This window comes from Rattus norvegicus, chromosome 10, assembly GCF_036323735.1.
Source record: "Rattus norvegicus strain BN/NHsdMcwi chromosome 10, GRCr8, whole genome shotgun sequence".
Classification (NCBI taxonomy): domain Eukaryota; kingdom Metazoa; phylum Chordata; class Mammalia; order Rodentia; family Muridae; genus Rattus; species Rattus norvegicus.
The window spans coordinates 6,883,233-6,901,677 of NC_086028.1; the positions used below are offsets into that span (position 1 = coordinate 6,883,233).

At 44.8% G+C, this 18,445-nt stretch overlaps 1 long non-coding RNA gene across 1 annotated transcript; it reads right to left on the bottom strand.

Annotated features, from left to right (window-relative positions):
• Positions 1-310: 310 nt before the first annotated feature.
• On the bottom strand, positions 311-14,527 carry LOC102554563 (uncharacterized). Its single transcript, XR_594574.4, has 8 exons — positions 13,212-14,527; positions 12,208-12,938; positions 11,584-11,710; positions 10,342-10,380; positions 9,876-9,965; positions 4,002-4,090; positions 1,370-1,456; positions 311-807 (listed from the first exon to the last, which is right to left on the bottom strand). It is a non-coding gene; the product is annotated as an uncharacterized LOC102554563 (long non-coding RNA).
• Positions 14,528-18,445: the final 3,918 nt, after the last annotated feature.

An 18,445-nucleotide genomic window follows, 5' to 3' on the forward strand; every position in this document is an offset into this window, starting at 1 on the left:
AAATCTGTTCCAAGCCTGTTTCTCTCCTTAGTTCAATTTATGAAAGCTCATTGTGCTCCTTATTGTGCAGCCTTTACTTACTATCTCATGGGCAGGGGCACACTCTGCTCTTGATTCTAACTTTATTGTATCTTTCTGGCAAAACAAAAACAAAAACAAAAACTGGAACCATTTTCTTAAACTTTCTTCCTAAAATTATTTTAATCAAACAAAGAATTCAATAAAGTCATTAATATATGTAAGCAGCATTATTATATGAAAGTACATTTTCATAATAATCTGCAGGAAATTTGCCTAATAGGATAGGATAATGCCCAGGAATCATTAGGCAATGTAATAATGGCAGGAAAGGCTTATCAGTAGTAAAAAGCAATCCAGAAATGAAGTATCTGGGGTCACTGCCTCACAGAGCACCCCCTTGTAGCCACGCAAACTGGTGGGCAATCTCCAGCAAACTCACTTGCTTGCTGTCCCCGCCAGCGGGGACCCAGTTATTCAGGGTCCCGAAGGGGTGCTACCCTTGGGCCTAAATGGGGGGCGAGAGAAGAAGGAGACCAAGCAAGATTCTATTGCCAAGGTCTTGTTTATTGGGGTGAACATTACAGCTTTTAAGGCTTTCAGGTAGGGGGGTGTCCTTTGTGAAACACAGAGGAGGGGGAGATGAGGGTATAGGTAGTGATAGCTGGAGGCAAAGAGGTCAGGCGGTAGACGATGAGGTCAGGCGGCGGAGACACTGGGTGTTGATTCAGGAGGTAACAGGTATCTGCTAAGGGAGCTGAGGCATCCCTTGAATGTTATCTTCCTGTGCTGTAAATTCATGGGAGAGGCTTTCATTCAACAATCTTAAGACTTAAGGCAGTCATCTTAGGGGTGAGTCTCTGTGGCCAAACAGCCCAGAGTCACCTAGTCACTTTGACCCATGCAGTTCAAAAAGCGGCTAGGCCCAAATCCAATATGGCTCCGTACAGCTTGCCATATCCTTTCCCACATGGGCTTGTTCATGTGACAGGCTGTAGAAGATATGTTGTGTTATATTTAAGGGTTTATTTTTTTCTGCTTTGAAATTTTTCATGTTTTCTAAAGTGGCATAACAAGGATTTCTTTCTCCCTTACTCCATTCTAAGGAAACAGCTCTCTTCCCACTACTGGAACTCAGCCTTTGCTAAGCATGGTTGGTCCAGAAAGGGGCATGCACACCTGACAGCCCAGTCAGTACTCGGGAACCTGAGGCAGGAAGATCATAAGTTCAAGGCCTACCTGAACTAATAGTGATACCCCATCTCCATAATAGAAGCAAAGACATGATCAAGGGAGGTTACAGAGGGTGGGCAGAGGACAAAGACTCACCAGGAGTTATGACAAACCAAACCTGTGCTTGGAGATCGTATGCAGAGGCCGGGAGAGTGTTTCTTCAGAGATGCTTCCAGACTCGCCTCTCCCTGTCCCCCCACAGCACCTGAATGAGAACAGATTTCCACTTACCACAAAGCATGCTGGGTGTAATTTAATAACTACCATTTAGAGTTAGAAGAAGAAAAGTACTGGAGAGAAGACAGAAGACATTAATAAACCAAGAGAACCATCAGGGATGGAGAGACTAGAAAAGAAGTGAGGAAAACAAGCCAACCCCACCAACTAATGCATGGCTTTACCTGAGGAGACAGAAACAAATGTCTCTTCACCTAGCTGGGCTGCTGACTACAGAAAAAAAATTCTACTGAGTCTAGGATATTGGGGTTTCTTACAGAACAGAGAAAAGGTCTATTTACCAGGAGTATGAGTATCTCAAAGAAAGTTGAATCATGGAGAAACCCCATCCAGGCATGAGTGTTGACTAAGGAAAACTTCCTCCCCGGAGTTCCCTGCACAAATTTGCAGGCAGCTCCAATGAACACCCTCCCCTTCCTCCACAACTCTTTGCTGCTTTCTTAACCACTGGGAAGGGGCCAGTCTTGAAGGTTCCAGAAGCTTCTTGAGACTCAGGAGACACTCTCCTCCCTGCAGGGTGGAATGTTTCCAATTGGAAGACTGACTGCAAGAGTCAAACACACAGCTAAGCCATGGGAAGGGAGCAACATGGCAGAGCCAGGACCTGAGGTCTAGCCTTGCCTCTCACAAAAGGAGAAGGGTACAGGAGTGTACTTATAATCCTAGAAAGGGGAGACGGAGAAAGAAGACTCCCTCGGGTTTGATGTTCAGCCAATCTAGCCAGATCAGTGAGTCCCAGGTTCAACGGCAGATACTGTCTCAAGAAACACAGAGCTCTTCCCAGCCCAACTCTCCCCCACCCCCACCCAGGGAATTGGCCTCTTGGTGTAGACCTAGGGTCTCTATAGTTCTTTCCCACCACCCTTTCCTTCTAGCTCATCTCCATTCCTCTGTGACTTTAATCCAACCCACAGACAGAACAGCTCTCTACCATGAACCCTACACACTAGGGTCTCAAAAACTCCATAGTCACCACACTTGGCTAGAATACACAATGGTAATAACAACCAAAGAACAGAACACCTATCCAACAAAAACAAGACCTAATATCTACACTAAGAAGCATGTCAGACATTATAGCTCTGGATGCCTAGATCACAGCACAAAAGCAAACATGAACAACCTAGGTATATGCCTCCTCCAGAAGCCAGAAGTCCCACTGCAATAGGCCTTGGGACAGGCAATTTAGCTGAAACACAGACAAGGATTTCAAAATTGCAATCATGAGTAGGTTCTGTTCGTCGACTTTAAAGAGGATATGAGAATCAAGAAGAGCTGTGAGGTTAGTTTTAATTGCCAATGTGACCCAGTCTAGAATCAGTGATGGAGAGTCTAGAACAAGTCAGCCTGCGGGCGAGACTGTGGGCAGCTGCTGTGGTTTTCGATGAGTGATATGTGAAGACGAACTACAGAAGTTAGTGGTACCATTTCCATGGGCTGGGCAAGAGGCATCCATGCATTTATTCTCCCTGAGTTCTTAACTGTAGATGAGACAAGCTACTAAGTTCCTGCCTCCACACTCCTGTAATGATGAACTATAACCTGGAGTCACAAGCCAAGTAAGTCCCTTCTTTCTGAAGCTCTTTTGTCAAAGTGTTTCATCACAGCAATAGAGATAAATTAGGACAAAAGGAACTGAAGAATACACCTCTGGACTTCATGCACACACACACTCACACACACACACACAACACACACACAACATAGAACACACAACACACACACACAATGCATACATGCACACATACATGTCTACACACTTTCTTTTTCCAGTGGGTACCACCACCATTCCACTCCTCAAAATTTTAAAGAATTCTGGAACAGTAAACATTTTTTACCAATCCCAATCGTGAAATAATGAAGAGGAGCAGATCGAAGGTAGAGAAAAGCTCAGTCAAGCCCCTCTCCAAAGCTAGAGAATAAGCAGGTCCTCTAGGTCGCCCCGCTGGCCCGGTGAGTGAGCATAGCTGCTGTGTCTAAATGACACGTCCAGATTAATTTGTGTGACAAATGAAAAGAGGTATGAGACATGTCAGGTCACTGCAGCGGTTATGTCTCTGCAGTCTTTATTAGATCCACATATCTGTCCCTTGAGACGATGCCAGGTTAAGTCATGAGTATGTCTATGTCCAACGATGACCCTCTTGCTGAGTTCATCTTAGCAGGCTATGAGTGTGTCCTTAAGAGCAGCAATATTTGCATTACAAAAGTAACGTGGGCACATCACAGTGGCATGAACGGCTGCATCATTCTGAGCATAATCATCCGAAAACAGAGAGAAAAGAACTTGTCTCACAACTCAAAATTGGCTAGCGATGGCTGGGTGTTTGAGGGAGTGACTAAGCCTCCCCAGTGTCCCCAAGAGACCCTTCCTCCATTTGAACCCCAGTTCCAAAGTTTCCATAGCCTCCCAATAATAGCATTGCTAGATGTGGATCAAACTTTCCGCAGAGTGTGGGGACTGCTTCATATGGAGTCCTCGATAATAAACAAGCAGGTATTGGTGTAATCACCTCCTCCTGCTGCCTTGCCAGATGGTAACCTCCATGAGGACAGGGACCGTGTCTGTGCTTCTCATCGTGTTCTCAGTGCCTCGAAAAATCTAGGACAGGATAGATGCTCAATTACTATTTTGGATAGGAGAGGGTAGGAGGGAAGAGACAGAAAGTCTCAGCTCAAAATACTCCTCGCAGGAAGGCAGGTATTAAATTACTTTAATAGTCTTTACTAAATTCCCTTTGAATTGCATTTTTTTCTGTCCCTGGGAAGAATTAGGCTCCCTTATCGCCAAAATTTAAGAGGATTTCTTTAATATGAGTTGTATTAACCTGGGTATAACCCAGCTATAATTTTTTATGCTGTTATGACAGCAAAAATAACTCAGAGAAATTTGTGAGTGTTTCAAGGAAAGCACAGAACCTCTCTGAAGTGTGTGCGAAGAGCAGGAAGCGTTGCAGGTGGCAGTGAGAGGCTTCAATTCTCCATTTTAGACATACGTTTCCTGAGTGAAGAGGCATAGAGAGAAACCTGGACAGGCACACATACTTCTGGGAAAGCTAATACAAACTAAAACTGGCTTCATTCTCCCTGTGTGAGGGTTAGGGAAGAGGCCTCTTCTCCATCCGATTTCATGAACCATCTTCTTTAGAAAACCTATATAGGTGTTCCTTGGTATCAATTGGGGGATTGGTTCCAGGATCTCCCCACCTGCCCCAAATAACAAACTCTGCAAAAAAAAACCATGTCTATGAACTTATATAATATTTCATTATCCTACACTTACCCTCCCTTACATTTTAAATCATTCTAGGATCATTTGGAACACCTAGTACAATGTAACTGCTACGTAAATAACTGTTCCACATCATTTTATCTTTATTCTTGGGAATTTCGTACAGTGAAGTATGATGTCCCCCTTCTAGCTTTTCTTTCAACTCCCTATCCATCCCTTCCAACACATCATTTTTTCCCCTTCATTCTTATAACCCACTAAATCCAGTTACCGCCGCCCAAGTGTCCAAGGGTTGAGCCATCCACTAGAGCATGGTAACCCAGTTACTGCCTCATCTTCCGAAGGAAAGAATGATCCTCCCTCCCCAGGAACTATCAACTGCCAACAGATCCGCAATAATTGGTGGGCCTGAAGACTATCCACCTTGTTGCCGTTGGCTACCCACCATAACTGCCAGAGAAGACACTGTTGAAGGCACCAGACATTTGGCTGCAGGACATACATGAATCCATCTCAAACTGTTCACAGAACTTCCTCCCTGCTTGTTAGATACTGTGGTGCTAGAAGGAGCAATACAGGCTGCTGAGAGAGTGAAGACACCGTGGTCTTACCCAGCACTAGATGATACAATAACCACTTGTTAGACACCTTGTGCAACCGTGGCATGATCGTCATCGGTGACTAACTGACTTCTGATTGGATGTGAGGTCAGCTCCACAGTAGGAAATTCCATGCCTGGTAGTGTAATTCTGGTGAAAGGTCTTGGCTAGGGAGGTCACAGGCCCTGGGGTAGAATTTGCCATTGCTATTGTTCTAAATAGTCATGCTGTCAAAATGCTATCTGCATTATTATTTAGAGAATCATGACAAAAAGGTGTATGTATTTAGGTATTTTTTCCCAAATGTTTTTCACATAATTGGTTAAATTCCCAAACATGAAACATGCAGACACAGAGGGTCCACTAACCTTGAGTCCTTCCTATCTCTTTTAAATATATGTACATAAAACACAAACAAACAAAAGAACCCTAATTAAACCTTTGGCTATGTGAGAACCCAAGGTTGCCTTTGGCCATGTAAGAACCCAAGGATGCCCCTGAGGCCTGAAAGCCATCTGTTTAAAACAAGTCATCAAGGAGGAAGCCAGCACTTTACCTCCCACTACCTGAGGGAGGGTGAGAATCGGAAACCAAGTCACAGCTGACACCTAGCTCTAAGTAACAAAACTGCCTCCTGTCATGAACATGTGAGAAGTTCGTTTCTCCTTTGTTAGAGCCAATTAGCAAATTCAGATTGCCATCCCATGTACCAAGGGAACCCAGAACCTGGGATGAACCACTTGAGGCCAACGCAGCACAGGCCCCCTCTAGTAACTGGCGGGCTGTTTGTCTTGAGAATGCATGTGGTACACCTGACGGGCTGTATAAAGGAGCCGGGTATCTCCCCATCTTTGCTCTTCCCTGTGCTCTAGCTCAGTGCTTTCTCAGAGGTGCAACCATGATTTCTTTTCTACTTTTCTGAGTTGGGGGGAATTTTGTTTTTTAATCTCTGTATAGTAGCCACCCCCATTAAGACACAGAATGTTCCAGCACTGTAGAACTCTAGGCGTCTTTGAAATGAGCCCCCAACTCTCCACCCCAAGCAGTCATTGATAATCTATTGCCACAGGCACGTTCTTTCTAGAATTTCTTATAAATGAGTTGTAGGTTGATGTCATTATGCACATGAAGGCAGGTACAAGATAAAATGAGGCCTGTCATTGGAGGAGAAGGAAGGGAGGCGGGAATAGAGGTTTTAGAAGGAGATGGAGGAGAGAAAGGGAGAAGAAACATGGAGGCAGATGTAAACGATCATGATGCATCCCCACATAGATACAGGTTGTCATGAATATTTCTTAAGGGATGGATTTCTTTAGGCAAATTTATCTTATGTAGGTGGGTGGTTTATATCCTTATCAATTTGTTTAAGTTAATTGTGTGGATGTACTGTACATCGAGTATTTAACATATAAGTCTAGTTGTTGGGTTACAGTTTGTTGAGTCAAGATTTCACTGTGTTTTTGGGCGTGTGAGCAGAGTCCATGACAGAAAGCAGTGCTAGGCTATAGAATGCTTGGGGCTAGCTTGGCATGGCTAGAGCACTCAGATCCATGCAGAGTCAGAACTTGTGGGAACCACTCGTGTGCTTTTTTAATTATACTGTAACAAGAGTCACACAGTACTGATTCTTTTCTAACCTTGAATGTCCTTGAGATTCATCTGTTGTCAATGTATCACAGTACAGGGTTGGTTACCTGTTCTTCCAACCACCCTCGGACAACCATCTTATCTGCTTTCTTTTTTTCGGAGCTGAGGACAGAACCCAGGGCCTTGCGCTTCCTAGGCAAGCGCTCTACCACTGAACTAAATCCCCAACCCCCTTATCTGCTTTCTACATAAGACTATATGAGTCCTACTTATAGTTCTTTATAAGAACTGTTCAGCTCTCTCTCTCTCTCTCTCTGTGTGTGTGTGTGTGTGTGTGTGTGTGTGTGTGTTCCCAGCCAGCTTCTTCCCTTTCTTTTTCTCTCCTTCCTATTTCTGTCCTTTCTGTTCCCTTTCTTTCCCTGCCTCTACTCCCGTCACCAGAACCCCTTGCCAAATAAATTTCCTTTTATACTAGACCCTTTCATATGGTTGATACCCAGAGAGGGATGCCTCAGTGTGGGCCCATGAAAGCATGCCCTCCCATCACATCACATGATGTTTTATAAAACATACCAATGGTTCCATGACTGGGACTCACTAGTTTTGGGGTTCATAGTCCCACCATGGCATGGGGTAAGCCCATAGGCGGGGACCCCATCCCAGCATGTCTGCCTGCTGCCCAGGCTCCTTTTCCAGCCATTAGATGGCTAGATCTCTCCATTCAAACATTGGTGAATTGGGAAGTTTCCCCTGGTCAGCATAATGGCCCCCTGGTCCCAAGGGATTGAATGTTGAGCTCTCAATGTCTCTCTCTGGTCCCTTTGAGGATGGAGGAACTCCTAGCCATAGTCTTCATGGCTATGGCTAGCCCTTCTCATGCCCTGGCCTGAGGACCTCTTCCCTTGAGTGAGATTTCTTTCTTCCTCTCTTTTCCCTCAAAAATCCCAGCACTGGGTGTTCCGTGCGTGTTTCTCTGGCATCTCCCACAATTGGCCCCTGGTTACCATGTGATGACCTAGTGAGCCAGCCTGTACCACAAGTGTTCTGCTATTATTATTTTTCTATCCTTGGGATGCCACAATTGGTAACAAAAAGTAATAACGGTCTTCGTTGGGACCTCCAGGCTCCCCAGTGGGATGCCTTCTCCAGAACCACAAACCTTTAAAACTAGCCCCTGATTCAAAGGCTTCTGAACTCAGACACACATTTGCAAACAAATTTGACCCCAAAACCCACTAGATCACGATTCTAAGTGCCAGAATAATGGCATTTTGATCTCATTTTTTAAGGGACCTTTCCAACTATTGCCAACGATCTAGAAGATGGGAGGTTTCCTACACCCAGGCTTTCCCACCTTTGCTCCAAACCTTCTTTGCTTCTCCTGTTCCCAGCTCCTCCTAGCCATAAAATCTCAGCCAGAGAAAACTTCCACTAGACTCTAAAAACACTCTCCAGATTTTATTTCAGACTTAGCTTGCTCTGCCTACTCTTAAACTTGTACTTACTAAAAAAAAAATCTCTGATTTCTTTCCATTCTGGTCCACATCAGCTCTAAGCCAGCTGCGGCAGAAAAACAGTTGGACAGGACTAGATCCCTGCATGCATTTGGGCCCAAGCTGCAGAGCCCATTCGTACTTGCCCCAGACCCACCACAACACGTGGGCCCAATTGTGCTGGCATCTGTGGATGGACTACACACCTTTTCATAGCCACAGCACAGGCTGCTGCAATGGGGGAGGGGGAGGTTCTCCTCACATGTGCATGACACCCTGCCTGCCAGGCAAAATGTGTCTACTTGTCTCTTTGTAAATCTAATTATTTGTCTCTTTGCCAATTCCTAGCCACTGCATGCTTCTGTCAATAAATCTTGTTTCATTCCATTCTGGAATATAACAAACTGTAGCTTGCCACCATCTTTGTTAAGGGCCAGGGTGGGGACAAGCAGAGCTATATAGTTTCAGCATCATCATGCTTGAGGGATATCACTTGACTAGCTACAGCTTCAGTGCCACCTTGGCTGAGGGTAGTCACATGACTGCCAGCTATCTTTGTTGTGGGGAGTCCCCACTTCACTGCCATCTTCCCGACCTTAAGGAAAGATCTCCAAAGACAGTTCAATTGAGATAAGGTTTTCGTGTGGCTTCTCTCCTGCCTCCGCAAATAGTAATTTTAATATCACTTTAAAGGTTTACACATTAGAAAGTTAAAGATCACTGTTTAGCCTTGTTTTTGCTACTGTCATAATAATGTAGCTGTATATATTTATAAGCTACAGATTTCTATAATGATATACTATATAAAAAAATCAAAGGTCCCCAATCTCTTTATGGACTGTGTTTATAGATTTAAAATTTTGGCTTTAATGCTAAAAGATCTTCTACTCAAAATCATAATTTTTAAAGCTCACACCTAACAGGCTTTAGTCTCAAAGGATACTATAATTAAAAATACAAGCTGATAGTTAACTTATAAATAATCATATACTTCAATGTGTTCAAAAGTATATTTAAAGCCATGCTTAGAACCAATACAGCAAATTACAATATTGCAATCTAGAGCAAATAACTAGAAACAGACACAGATTGTCTAACTCAGATATGCTTAATAGATACTAACTCTCAAGCTTGTCAGAGATCTGCTCAATATAACATAAAATGTTTAAGTTTACTATGAAGAGACTCCCAAATCCTAACAGTGACCCACTCCTCCCGGAAGATCTCCAATAAGACATGGACATAGTGACAAAGGACCAAGATTGTGGTACGATAACCACTGAGAAAGACTGCTCCATCACCTTGCCAGGTCCCAGTCTAAACTGTGGACAGAGGACATCCAGAGAATTAAATGTCTCATCTTGCCTAAGACAAGCATCTTGCCAAGTCCAGGCGTTTACGCAAAATCTGCATCTAGGACAATTCCAGAGAAGCAACCCACAAGTGCTCAAGTTTCCTCTCACAGACACTTCCTACCTGCAGGTGGTCCCACAGACCCTGGACAGAAATGAAACAGCCGGCTCTCCTAGGACTTGACCCACTTCCTCATCCCAATTGTCTTAGGTTCTGCAAAGACAAAACAGTCTCCCCAAAGTCAGCAGGAAGTAGCTAAAAATCAGGAGGACCCCATTCCTGCCTCACCGTCATCGCCTCTTTCTAGTTTCTCATTTCTAATTAAACCAAAATGGAGGAATGTTAGCATTTCCTCTAGGCTCCACCCAACAGTTCCTTCCTTTACTCCCTTCCCCAGACACCCTTCCCAAGTCCCAAATAAATTTCCTTTTATACTAGACCATTTCTTCCTTTACTCCCTTCCCCAGACCCTCTTCCCAAGTTCCAAATAAATTTCCTTTTATACTAGACCCATCGATTGGCTGATACCTCAGGAGGAGGGATAACTCATCATGGGTCCACTAAGGCACCCCCTCCTGCCACATCATACCTTGTTTTATAAAACATATCATAGATGAATCTTGAAAGTCTAGGAAAATTGAAAACAAAGAGTAGTCAGAATCATAATTAAATATGTTGGCATTTTGTAGAAAGTTCGGTATCTGCTACAAAGGCAATAATGTTAGTTAAACACTTACTATCCCCAGCCAGGATTGAAAGGCCTCTCTTGGAACCCATGTAATCAATACAACAACCCATTGACAAGCTTTAGTTGACACCAGGATTTCACACGTGAGCTTGACCACGTTTCTAATAAAAACACACATTTGTCCATAGTCAGCCCTCCTAGCTGGCAGCTATAGCTTCTATGTACTCTGGACCACTTTCTGTTCTCTATGCCTTTCCTGAGACCAGTGTTTAGACATAAGGGAAGAGATTAAAACCATGTGACCTGGGGTCCTGGGAACCCCACCCCTGGCTTTGCTTTTTGTTTTTGTTTTGTCTTCTATTTTTGGTTCATAGTTTGAAGGCACCATCTGCTACTGGGATCTTGGGTGAGGGATGATCCTCTAGGGCTATCACTGAGTCCCTCTTGGGGACAGACCCAAAAGAGTACATTCTACAAAGAAAGACCACTCAGACCCTCAGACCAGAGAGTGAAGGGAGACTGGCAGCTGATGGGGCAACCAGAGAGCTGTTGCAATGTCTCTGTGAGTAGAAGAAATAGATCTGGGACAAGAGCCCTGAAAGCCCGGGCCACCCCTGAGATGGAAGGTAGAAATCCTGAAGAGCCTGGAAACAGTATTAAGTACAGAGCTGGGGCAGCTGACAGAAGCAGGTACAGATTGATGGGGACTCAGAAGACCAGCCACACAGAGAAAAATGGAGCAAAAGCTGTAAACCATTTTAGAACATACAAATGGCTACTACCATCTAGGGGATGGGAGGGGCCCGCTCAGAACTGGAAGTCTGGGAGAGAAGCCCTGGATCTAACTATTTATAGACTTCTGCCCACCTTCCTTGAGCCCCAACCCTCCCACCCCACCCCACCCTACTCCCGTTCCTCTGTCCCCCCCTCCCTGATTGGCTCTACCGTATCCCTACCTCCCAACCTTACTTTTGCTCTTTCCCCCTGACAGCCGTTTTTTCCAACAACTGGATTCTCTTGAGGTTGGAGGGGACCCATCACCAAAAGCCAGATGCAAACTTCCTTAAAGGGGCACATCTCTAACCAAGGTCTGCCTAAGTCATTGTCCCCTATATGTCACCTCCCGGACCCACGTCAGCTCACCTTCTCCTTTTATATAGCCAAGGACCACATCCACACTTAGGTGGGTCTTCCCATCTCAACGTCCTCCATCCAGGAAGTGCTTCCCAGATATGCTCACAGATTTGTCTTCTTGGGCAGCACGGGATCCCTGAAGTGGGTCATCAGTATTAACCTAGTAACTGTGCTCTGAGCTTTAAACTTGACTGCTTCCCAATCAACCCTCCCACTGGAGAATCCAGCGGTTCTAAGAGCTTCTTCAGAAAAGGAGACAGGATTCCTGTTGGCAATCTTGTCTCTTTATAGCATAAGCTGTTTGTCATAAGACAAATGCTAGAGGTGCTGGCCTGCAGGAAAAGACTTATGTTGTGGAATTTTGCTTACAGACTCAATACTTTCTGAGTTGACCAATGGAAGGAAATTCAAAGTGCAAGGACTTTAGGAAAGGTGGGGTGGGGTGGGGCAGACTAGAACAAACTATGAGGATGTGTGTTGCCTGAGACCCAGTGAGGCCCACATGACCTTTCTGACTATAGTGGATGACACTGATTGTTGACTGACAGCATTGAGAATCACTTAGGAGACACACCTCTGGGTATGTCTTTAAGGAAGTTTCTAGATTCTGTTCACTGAGGTAGGAAAACTTACCCTGAATTAGGCAGCACATTCTGAGGGATGAAGTCCAGGCTTGCTTAAAAAGATAGAGCTGGCTGAGGAACCAATCCAACTTCCTCTGCTTCCTTCTTATGAAGCCTCATGCCCAGGTTCCTCCACTCCTGTTCCATGCCTTCCCCACCTTGAGGAACCAGAGCCTCAAACTGTGGACCTGGATGCGGCCTTCTTCGCTTAGGATGCTCTTCTTTGGGTATTTGGTCACAGCAGGAAAAGTAGTTAATGCCCCAACTCAGAAAAATTACAACGACTTCCTTTTTCTTTAAAAATAAAAACAATTCTAACTACTGAAAAGAATTAGAGAAGAGAAATTAAAAAAAAAAAACTGTCATTGGTTTGGTCCTAGAATCCCCCAGAGAAGAAGCCCCAGCGAACCTGCAGCCTCTGTGGGAGTGGATGTCACTTGCTCTCAGCTCACCTGTGGAGTCCCTCCTCTTCCCAGCTTTGAGGCCTTCACTACATCACTTTCCCAACCTAAATCTGGCTCTGTAGGTGAGTTTGGGCTTCCAGTCACCTGCTCAGGAACTCCTTGGATCTGTGAATGAAACACACACACACAAACACACACACCACATACACACACACCACATACACACACACACAAACACACACCACATACACACAAACACACACACACAAACCACATACACACACACAAACACACACCACATACACACACACACAAACACACACCATATACACACACACTACATACACACAAACACACACACACACACACACACACACACACACACACCAGCTTATTTTTTTTTCTTTTTTTTTTTCAGAGCTGGGGACTGAACCCAGGGCCTTGTGCTCGCTAGGCAAGTGCTCTACCACTGAGCTAAATCCCCAACCCCAGCTTATTTTTTAAATGTCTTGGCTACTCAAGGGCTTAGCCATATGGTTAGCATGTTTTTCCCTCTGGTACTCCTAGCTCAACACTTTCTAAATCTACTTTTAACTTTGCTGCCTGTTACCTTCCGTGAGGCCCACCGGTCTTTGTTGCCCATGACGCTTCCAGGCAGCCCTTCTGGGATCACTTTCTCTTTTTCCATCTATATTTCAGATGATCTCACCTCTCTGAAAAAAAAAAAAAGAAAAAAAGAAAGAACGAACGAACGAACGAATGAACGAACAAACGAAAGAAAGAATCTGGCTTCGCAGTGCAGGGTGTGTGTGTGTGTGTGTGTGTGTGTGTGTGTGTGTGTGTGTGTGTGTAAGAGCCTATGAAGTCCATTATTTAAACAAAATTTAATCCAGCACACATCTAATTATCACTTTATGTGTTGGAATTTGTGAACCAGAAAGATTCATACATTGTTGGCTTGGGTCGACTTCTGGCTAAGATGGACTCCTAAAGATCTTAGCATTTGAAACAACTGTAGAAACCCAGAGAGATATAGGATGCCATGATCTTAAAGTCAACAGGCAGTGGGTAATGAAGGGCAGTGACTTCTGGGAACACGGGAACAAAATAGTTCAGTGTGTGAATCTTCCTGACAGATCCCTCAGGAAGCCACCAAAGAAGTTGGGGAGGGTGTTACCAGCTGACAGAGCTAACAGGTAGGGAAGCGCTTTACATGCTGTCAGAGCTCACAGGTTGGATCCATGAGGCCATCTCTATAACTTGCTTGTCTCATTGCTATGACACAGTAATTGACAGAAACAACTTTAGAAAAAGGAGGCTTATTTTGGCTCTTAGTTTAAGAAGGCATCATGGTGGACTTTAAGGCAGCTGACTGGAATACATCCCGAGTCAGGAAGAAGAGCTGTTCTGTAAAACCTCAAGGGCCTACCCCTAGGGCCCCACCTCTTATGGTGAGACTCCACCTCCTATGGGTCCCCAAACAACACCCCATGCTGGAGCCCAGACTTTAAATGTGAGCCTCTGGAAAACACTTCACATTCAATCCACAACACCAGGGAATACAAAGGAGCTAGAGTTTGCAGAACAATGACAAAGACAGATCCTTCGAATGTGTAATGGAATAATACTATTGCCTAACCTTCTGGAAGATTGAGGAGAAACAGCCTGATTCTAGTGTTAAAGAAGAGCTCTTCAGTAGGGCCTTGCCATATATGAATTTACATATATGAAAATTTTCACACACACACACACACACACACACACAATTACCCCCCTTGGTGTAGTAGCTCAACCAAACTTCTCAGCACTGAGAACAATAAGGCAAAAAGATAACGTTTGAAGACAACTTGACTACATGGAGACCAGGTGCAAAAAAATAAACAACAAACAGAAAAAGGAATGTCTGCCTCTTGTGTCCCATTCTTAGGACATCCTGAAAAGGCAAGGTGTTTATTTATATCAGCATGTTCTGTGTGATGGGATGAATTATGGCAGCTCACATATTTGCATATCATACTTTGATCATATCCCCCCTCAGCCTCCCATGCCCCCACTCCTGATTACCCTCTTCCTCTTCCCAATCACTCCCTTTCCACTTCCCTGTTCTGTTCTGTTTCTTGATGGCCAATGAATTTCATTAGGACGGTGAGATTTTCATCTTCATTTTCCATAGAGATCATAATTTAAAGAAGTGATTTGCCTCAGTCCGTTGACTTAAGGCAGTGACCCTTGAGCTCATGGGCTATGGCATTATGCAAAAGTTCGTATGATGCAAAGTAAGACAGCAACAACAAAATATCAGTGTGGGCGTGTCTACGTGGCGGGGTGAGGAATCACCTAGGAAACGTGAGTGCAGCTGTGGGAAACTAGATCAGACAAGCCTCTGGACACGTCTGTGAGGGCGTCTCCATTAGGTTAATTAAAGAGGGGAAAACCACCCTGAAGGAGGACAGCATCATTCCCTGGACTTGCATCCTGACTGCACAGAAAGGAGATAGTGAGCACAAGAGTCAGTGGCTCTCCCCCTCCTAATGCAGACAGGGTGTGGAGGCTGCTTTAAGCTCCTTGACTTCCCCAGCATGAACTGGGGACCACAATGAACCCTTCTGTCCTTAAAGTGCTTTTATCAGGAGATTTCATCACAGCAACAGAAAATAACTAAGACGGCGTGTTTCCCATACTCTCCGGTGTAAACTCCAACGGAAGTTTACAGAAATAATAATTTCTATTATTCTGTTGGACTCATCCAATAATTTGCACCATAAGCTGGGAAGTGATTTGAAAAGACTGAGAAAGAGTCTCTTTTCTGATTGAGAAATGCTCAGCCGGTATTAAAAATATCACTGCAGCTTTGTGGGGATCGTCTGCTTCCTGTCTGTGATGAATGACTTGTCTTGATGGCTTCCTAACAAACTGGATTCCCAATAAACATTTCCATGTAGGGTTCTTTGGTGGCGTGCGGTGGGTAATAAAATAAAGCCTCCCCCGCCACCCTTGCCTTTAACATTCGTCACCACACCTCATAAATAGTGGAGGAGTTCTCACAAGGGACTCCTGGGGTGTGTCTATAAATTGCTGTTATTTCTGTGGCCACTTGGACCACGAGTGATTTATCTTTGCACAACTGAAAGCTGCTGTGGAATTCATCATCTGGGGAGAGACATAAAGCCAACAGATCCGTGTTTATTGAGCAGCTAACTATGAAATGTGGTGTAGCAGGCCCAAGTCAGTCTGATTAACTCATAAATGAGCGGATCCGTTGGATATGGCTCTGGCACCCGCAGCTTCTAGCCAATGGCTCCACGGTGCAGGCTTCCCGAGGGCAGGTTATTCGCCTGTCCCGTCCATCCGTCAATTCCTGCTGCCTCACGGCACAGCTGGTGTGCAGTGGGTGACCCACTGCTATGCTCTACCACTCTTAATGCAAAAGCCCTAGTAAAACAAAACTAAAAGAACGTCACGGCAATGCTGACTTTGTTGGTCGGCTTGTGTGCATGGATGCTGAGCTAGGTTTCTGAGACTGAATCTCATGTCTCCCAGGCTGAGCACAAACTCACCAGATAGATGAAAGTGACCTTGACCTTCTTCCTTTTTAAAGGGTTTTTATTTATTTCTTTTTACTGTGTGAGTGTTTTCCTTGCATGTAGATTTGTTTCCCACATACATGCCTGGTGCCCTTAGAGTTCTGAAGAAGGCATCAGATGCCCTGGAACTGGACTTATGGAGAGTGTCAGCCTCCTCTGGGTGCTGGGAACCAAGCCAAGGGCCTGTCAGAGTGCTAAGTGTTCTTACCTCTGAGTCATCATTTCATCTCTCCTGATGCTCCTGTCTGCCTCTCAAGTGCTAGGCTTACAGGCGTGAGCCACCATACCCAGTCTGTGCAGTAAGAAGGACTAAATTCAAGGGCTTCAAGGATGCTAGGCTACCTGAACTACATCCCCAACCTTACCACATAAAGTCTACCATTCAGATGGTATATCCGTTCTATCACATACCTCTGTGTCTACAGATCTCTGTAATTTTCGATATCGTTCCGAAGTAAATTGCAAAGCATAATGCATTTCTCTCTAAGTACTTCTGCATATATAACATTAATTTCAGCTCCATATCTTTTTGTAGTTTTGTTTTCCTTGTGATGAAAAGTTTTACATGTCATTTATACAAGCCATAAGAATATATTTGCTCAATTGAATTGCGACACCCCGTCCACCAATATTTATATGTTGGAGCTGGGGGGATGGCTCAGTGGATAAGAGTGCTTGCTGTGTAAGCACAAGGACCTAAGTTCAAATCTCCACCAGCCATGAGAAATCTTGGGCACTTGTACTCCAGTAACCCCAGCACTGGAGTGGAGGTCAGGTGAAGACAAGAGCATCCTGGGGCTTTCTGGTCAGCCAGCCTAGCCAAATCTCCATTAGCTGAAAGATCCTGTCTCAATGGGAAAAGGGTTATCTTACCCTGATCTCTAGTCATACATTCACAGGTCCAGAAACCCTAGGTGTATACACACACACACACACACACACACACACACACACACACACACACACACCACATTGAAATCATTACATCCTAGCACATGACAGTGTGTAGTAGGAAGATATATCATTAAAAAGGTGAAGAACTATTGGACCCTGACAATTAAGGTTGAAGTCTACCATTGCCCCAAAGCCTTCTGGGCTAGGCACAAAATGGGAGACTCCCTTTACCAGTAGGGTTTTTCCTTCTCTGACTTTGTTTGAGGGGTCCAATACCCTCTACCTGCAGAATATCATGTAGCCTTGGCGAGATTATGGGTTCCGCTTTTCTTCTCCCCATAAGAACCTATCCGGCAAGCACCTGAGATTTCTGGAATGCCCCTCCAAGCAAATGAGGTGACAGAACCTTAAAACTTCTTTACCCTGAAAACGTCTTCCCATTCCCCAGGGTCTATATATACCCCAGTTCATCCCGAATACAGTGTGTGCACGCAAACCCATCCTAAATGAAGACATGTGCAAGAGCAAAGATCGTCTCAGACTGTTGTTGTAAAAATATAAAAATAAAAAAGAGTAGTTGTCTTTTATCCTGCTAGGTCCACACAGCGGTACCCAAGATATCTGCTAGATATCTTGGTGGAAACACAGCCCAGCCGCACACTTTCCTACACTCAAACCCTCACAAAAAAGAACACACAACACAATAATCTTTGACCCAATTTGTATGATATAATTGCCTACTCAAACTACAAAGCCCGGTACCATCCATCCCGTAGGAACATTGATAACAACCTGTAAATACACAGAGCAGAATTTTAACATCACCTGCCATGGCTTCTCTCCCTCTCCTCCGCCCTGTCCTCCTCTCTCCCCTAGTCTCCTCCTCTTCCTTCAAACTTCTCTCCCGCCCATCCTTCCTTCTCCTCCAATGACAGACCTCCTTCTATCCTGTACCTGCCTCACCTGTGACATCATCCTACATCAGACAGCTGTTTCATTGAAGATCCTCGGAAAAGGCCTTCACCCCCCCTACACCCTCTACCCCCAGCACTCATTCCCAGTCAGACTGGGATCCTGCAGAACTCGGCTCACTTCTGAACTCTGCTTCATCCTGCCAGCCTGATGTGCAGTGGCATCTGGACACCCTGAGATGGAGGAAACGGAGATCATGTGGAACCACAGCTGGACTCCAAAACACATACCACAAAGAATATGTCAACCCATAATTAGGATGGGTCCTAATCCAATAGGAGTGTTGTGCTTCCCTATGTGTGGGTCACAGGCATACAGAGACACAGGGAGACAGAGAGCAGATGGCCATTTGCGAGCTAAGGAAAGAATGGGACAGTCTCCCCTCACAGCCTGC